Source organism: Coptis chinensis, chromosome 7 (genome assembly GCF_015680905.1).
Source record: "Coptis chinensis isolate HL-2020 chromosome 7, ASM1568090v1, whole genome shotgun sequence".
NCBI classification, from domain to species: Eukaryota; Viridiplantae; Streptophyta; class Magnoliopsida; order Ranunculales; family Ranunculaceae; genus Coptis; species Coptis chinensis.
In genome coordinates, this window is record NC_141462.1 from 554,939 (window position 1) to 561,229 (window position 6,291).

The 6,291-nt window shown below is 35.2% G+C and overlaps 1 long non-coding RNA gene across 1 annotated transcript; it reads left to right on the forward strand.

Moving 5' to 3' along the window:
• The first annotated feature begins 2,168 nt into the window (after positions 1–2,168).
• Positions 2,169–3,338, forward strand: LOC147484958 (uncharacterized). The gene is made up of 2 exons (XR_015202667.1): positions 2,169–2,421; positions 3,092–3,338. It is a non-coding gene; the product is annotated as an uncharacterized LOC147484958 (long non-coding RNA).
• Positions 3,339–6,291: the final 2,953 nt, after the last annotated feature.

A 6,291-nucleotide genomic window follows, 5' to 3' on the forward strand; every position in this document is an offset into this window, starting at 1 on the left:
GGCACTTTTGCATATATTTATCGAAAATGTGAGAAAGAAAATACGTGAGGATGTTGGTGATGCAAAGTTTTGTATCCTTGTGGATGAAGCACAAGATAATTTACGGAGAGAGCAAATGACAATTATTATAAAATTTGTTAATCGTGATGGTTTTGTTAGAGAGATGTTTTTTGCTATTGTTGGTGTTGAAGACACTTGTGCATTAACTTTTAAAAAAGAGATTTCCAAAGTTCTTGCTAGTAAGAATTTGCTTATTGGAAATATGAGAGACCAAAGTTATGATGGTGCTAGTAATATACGTGGTCAATGAAATAGATTACAAACACTATTTCTTAAGGAGTGTCCTTATGCATATTATGTGCATTGTTTTGCGCATCGACTTCAACTTGTATTAGTTGCGGCTTCTAAAGACGTTTTCGATGTTTGGTTATTCTTTTCAAAGTTGGCATTCATTGTTAATCTCCATGTTCCGCCTAAGAGGAAGAAAGAGTTAGAGAAAGCTCGAAAAGAAGAAATTGAAAATTTGTTAGCAATTGGTGAGCTTAATAGTGGACGAGGTGCTAATCAAGTTTATACATTGCAACGAGCTGGAGAAACTTGATAGAGTTCTCACTATGGATCCATTTGTAGCTTAATGGAGATATATGATGCAATTTGTATGGTTTTTGAACTCATCATGAAAAATGGGTCTAGTAACACCATGCGTGGGGAAGCTAATTAAGGGTTCTTATGTTGCTATGAGAGACTTTCAATTTGTCTTTATGTTTCATTTATTGCATAAGATTATGGGAATCACAAATGTACTATGTACAACCTTGCAAGTGAAGTCTCAAGACATTCTAAATGCCATGGGTTTAGTCTCAAGTACGAAGGAGCATCTTCAAGAGTTTAGAGAAGCAAGTTGGGATAGTTTCCTTGGGGATGTGATTTCTTTTTGCAAGAAGCATGACATTGATATTCCTAATATGAGCTCTCGTCATATGACGGGTACACGTCGTTCTTGCTAGCAGAATGATTGTATTACAGTTAAGCATCACTACCACGTTGATATATTCAATGCTGTAATAGATTACCAGTTGGTGGAGTTGGATAGTAGATTCTCTGAGGAGGCAATAGAGCTTCTTTATCTTAGTTCAGCTTTGGACCTGAAAGATACTTTTAAGCACTTTTATATTGATGATATTTGCAAACTCGCCGAGAAATATTATTGTGAAGACTTCACGAAGCATGAGATACTTATTTTGAGAAGTCAACTACAACATTATAAGCTTGATGTGACTCGCCATCCTTCGTTTTCAGAAATTGTCTACCATTTTTGAGTTATGTCGAGCTTTAGTTGAAACAAGAAAGTCAACTATTTATCATTTGATTGATAGATTGATTCGTCTTGTCTTGACTCTTCCTATCTCCACAACGACTGCTGAACGAGCCTTTTCAGCTATGAAACTTGTCAAAACACGACTCCGTAACAAGATGCATGGTTATATACATCGAAAGGGAGTTTGGTAACGAAGTTGATATAGAGTTAGTAATAGATGAATTTGATAAGAAACTTCGCAAATCACGATTTCATTAGTGTCATATTTTAACTTTTGGATGTCTTTTGTTATACTTGTCAAGATCTATTGTGAGTATGTGTCTATGTGAAGACATTTGTTTTTGTTCATTTTGAATAGTATAATGAAGATGATTACTTTTTGGTATGATGTTTGTCGAAAATATGAAAGCGAAGATGATGCCTGTATAGTTTTTTTGGTGGGACCCCCCCCCCCCCGATAAGTGGGCTAGTTGATTCTGTGAGAATGAAGAAAGCTAGAAGACTGTTTGATGAAATGGGTGAGAGATTGTGATGTAATACCCTGAACTCTAGCATTTTCAAAATCTTAGCATTTCCTTATTTAAATTATTACATGAAGGCTTTTATAGAATTTTCTTGTGCTAGTTTTAATATATCATATTGAATGAGTGCATATATTTTACCCTTTAGACTTGATAAGAACAGTGAGTACACAAGTGGTTTGGGTCAGGTGAGAGAAGTGTTGTTAAAGAGAGTTGAACTAGTCAAGACTATGACTAGAGTCTTAATAACTTAGGACTCTCAGAACTTAACTCAAAAAGTGGGATAACTATAAAGGGTCGTGCATACAGGGAGTGGTTAGAGGAAATATAGGGTGAGAGAATATTTAAAGAAGAACAAAATATTGTTGATGATTGAGAGGGTCGATATTCAAATGACTCACAACAAAAATAAGTGTTAGGAATCTCTTGGGTGTTGATTGGCGATTATTGGAAGTACACAAGGACTGCTAGTGGGGTATTCACTGGAAGGTTTGAATTACTCAAGCTACCATTGTCAGCACTACTTATAGGCGTCTGAAGTCGTCTTTCTAGTGTTTTTGTATCAATTGCTTGTGCTAAGAGGTGAGTTCTACTTTTTTTCTAACTTAAATTGTTAAGTTTGCAATTCTAGTTTTTGGTACAAGAACTTTGACTTTTGGAAGAAATAAGTATACATATCTTGTTTTACACCCCATTATATTACTTTGCAATTTTGAAGGATTTATTTTGAAATACTATGATGGATATTTTATGAGTTCCAATGTTTCAATTTTAAGGAAATAGCCATTATATCATCTTAGTTTTGATCAAAGATTTTGTGAATAATATGTATTATATTTGGAACTCATGGTTTACGTATATATTTCTTGATATGTGACACGTAATTGAGTTTTGACTCGGAACTTAAGAAGGGAATTGTTATCCCTAGGGTGAAAGACCCGAAAGGAACACTGGATCCATGTGTATTGACGTTAGTGCACACGTCAAGGAATGTTTGGTTGAGCAGATGCGAAAGTCGATCCAATAGTAACGTGGTTGTCGAGCGGTTAAGTCGACATGGTGTTCACATTTTTTTTAAGAATAAAGATCTCATATAATAATTGTATGGTTTATGCATCTGATATGTTTTAAAGAAAATTGGCGTTTTCAATGAATTGTTATTCTTTCAATCCATGTCTTCTTTAGTAGTAATTCATTGGGCTTCTTGGAAGCTCATTCATTTTTTCTTCTCTCTTTTTATTATGTTTTTCAGATTAGTACATTTTCAAGTTACGCTCGTGGGATTGTGGGATTCGTGGATAGCGGGAATTCAGAGTTGGAGTTAGTAGGAATAGTAGTAGGTTTTCTATTGATTCATTCATAGTTGGTTGTAAGAATAAGTATTTTTTTATTTGGAGTTTAATTGGGTAATAATATCAATGTTGTGGGAATTTAAGTCATGTTCAAACGTCATTATTTGAATTATGATAATTGGAACGAATTATTAGACTTGGAGAATATTTTTGTGATATGTCATGTCTCTTTATTTTATGGATAGTGCATCTTGGGTCCTAAATGATCTATTTTAAGATGGGGTGTTACAGATTGTGTGGCTTGGAATTCTATGATGCCAGATTATTTTCCAAATGGAAAAAGTGGGGAGACTTTAAATGTGTTTGTTTTAATGATGTTGAATTTTAGTTGTGAGCTTGATCCTTTTTCTTTGTCTTGTGTTTTGAAGACGTGTGGAAGTGTTAGTCGGGATTGCAATTACATAGTCTTGTGAGGAAATTTGATTTTGGAATTGGTATGGTTTTATGGAAACTTCAATTCTCGATATGTATATTAAATGTTGAGCAATGGGTTCTCGAGAAGAACTTGCAATTGACATATTCTCTCACCAATTCACGTTTTTAAGGATGCCTCTTGTTTTCTTCTCCATCAAAATCTCTCTTCTAATTATAGTACATCTCATTTTCAAGACTTGAATCATCAAGAAGAAAAAGAGATTTCAAGCAATGGGTATTTTTTCTTTTCTTGCTAAGAAGAGAAAACTCAAATCATGATCAAACACCCAAAATGTAGAAAACCCATTGTTACAAACACATCGTTCAAGAAAAGGAAGTGCGGTCACAAACCCCTCAATCAAAGAGATCGAAGCCCATGTCATCATCAGACACCTCTACCTCTTCGACCTTCTCTTCTTTCTTTGATTCCGTAGGAGCAGGTGCTATGGCACTACCACCACCACCGGAGGCAGCTACAACAATGGCGGAGCCAAGAAATTGACTGAGGGTGAGCCAACCGCGACAGGCAAGCATACAAAAAAAAACTCATTTTTTTAACTAATATTTCAAACCCGATCACAAAACAAATATAAAATGAACATACAAAATCATATATAAAAGTAGCAATAATAAGCGTATTAAAAAAGAAAGGAAGAATCTAATCATTGTGAACTCTAATATATTTGATTCTGGCCGGTACACCATGGTGTCTTAGGCTTGCTATGTTCTGTCCCATTCTCGTTTCTGCCTCATGGAGGAGCCAACTCCCCTGCGAAGTAGAATCCTAAGGAAACTAACTGAAGGAATAATTTGTTTCTCTAAATACAGCTCGTTGGACGAGATAAATTTTCCAAGACTGAATCCAGTAATGTCGAGGTCGCTGAAAAACTTTAGTTTGGGTTCTAGAATTTTATCAAGATTAGAAAAGAGTATTAAGAGGCGATTGGCAATGGTCTTTGAGATGTGGGAATCAGTGAGACCATAGGTTTGAGAGAGAGAGAGAACTGCGTTAGGTTTAGTTGTTGTGAATCTTTTTAATATATATTTTTTTGAAGTTTTGAGAGCTGATTCTGTGGATAAACCACATGAGTTTATGAGGTAATCTACTATGAAATTTGGGTTTGAGATGATGTGTTTTTGGGTAGAGATAAATCTAATGAGTTATGGATTATGGAACAGATACAAATGGGTAATTGTTGATCGAGATTTTCTAACATTTCGTACTATATTTATGCAATCTGCATACAAACTGATGGAATGTTGTGCAGAAGAAATAAGTTTAAGTTGAAACTTACAGCTTTCTATTAAGTTTTTTGGGTATTAAGAAAAGTACATTTTTTCCCCCTAGAAAGTGAGGGTACGCCAGGGTGTACCTTACACCCCCCCTAGCTCCGCCACTGGCGCCACCACGCACAGGCTAGAAAGAACTGAGGCCAACATGCTTGAGTTCTTCAGGAGCTTTATTGCTTTACAGTGACTACCTCGAGCATACTCAAGTTGGAATTTCAGAAACAACACGAGAAGAACTCCACTAACTCCACTGGCGAGTAATATTCCTTACATAACAGAACTCGACCGTTGATTTGGGTTAGTAAGAATATGACACGTGGCACAATCAAGTAACAATAGTAAAGGTAGTTTGGTAACTTTACGTGGGTAGGAGTAGTAGAGGTCATATTGGAAAAATATTTGTGGGCATTGGATTAAATGCATAGGATGGTGACACGTGTAAATTTGATCCATTTTGGCTTGGGAGAGTCAATGGGTTTTTGGTCATTTTACCTATAGAGAGGTACATTTGTAACTGCACAGATGGAGTCGAGTCAACAACTGTTGACTTGGTCATGCTGTAAAATTGGGGGCAGAACACTAATAATAGAAGAATAGAAGAAGTGGAGAAGGAATACTAATTGGCAAAGTTGCTGAGGACGAAACACTAAAAAACTCTTCCGGCCAGTTATAGAAAAATTATGTTGCGTGAGTCGCTAGTGGCATAATGATAAAATAAAAGATTTAACTTATAAATTTATTTGGTCTAGAAAGCGAAAACATTGACATTTTCTTTTCGCTTGCATATAAAAAGAGTGATATCATTGTTTTAACAAATTCTTTAATTAGTTTTGGTGTGAGCAACTGAGCGTCAGTGGTATCATTTAATCGTCAGTGGTATCATTTATTCTACTGTATTCCTTTCATTTCCATCACATGTATCAAATCCGAGGAAAGTACAATGAGAGTATGTAGAAATCTGATATAAACTATTTTTTTTTATGAATATGGTGGCTGCTTCATGGCTTTATGCTTTCATCCTTGGTTCAAAATGTCCATTTAAATATTTAAAGATGAATAGAGAATTGCCAAGTGGAAAGTGACTACGTTGCATGTATTAACAACTATAAATCTCATAATACCAGTTGAGTAGTATACAAGTATACAACAATGAACAATGCATAGTAATGCATCTTAACTATTAAGCCAATTGAACTTAAATTTGTTCAGTAATTAATCGTTATTCAGGTTCTTTTCATGATGAAGTATTGATTCACAAGATGTTGGTCACTAATGACTTGGTCCCAAGTCAATGAGACATGCTGTTACTTCTCATAATCAGTTCAGTGGTCTTTTTTTTTCCGATAATATCAGTTCAGTACGTCGGTGATAGATAGGGAAGTTGTTTATGATGAGA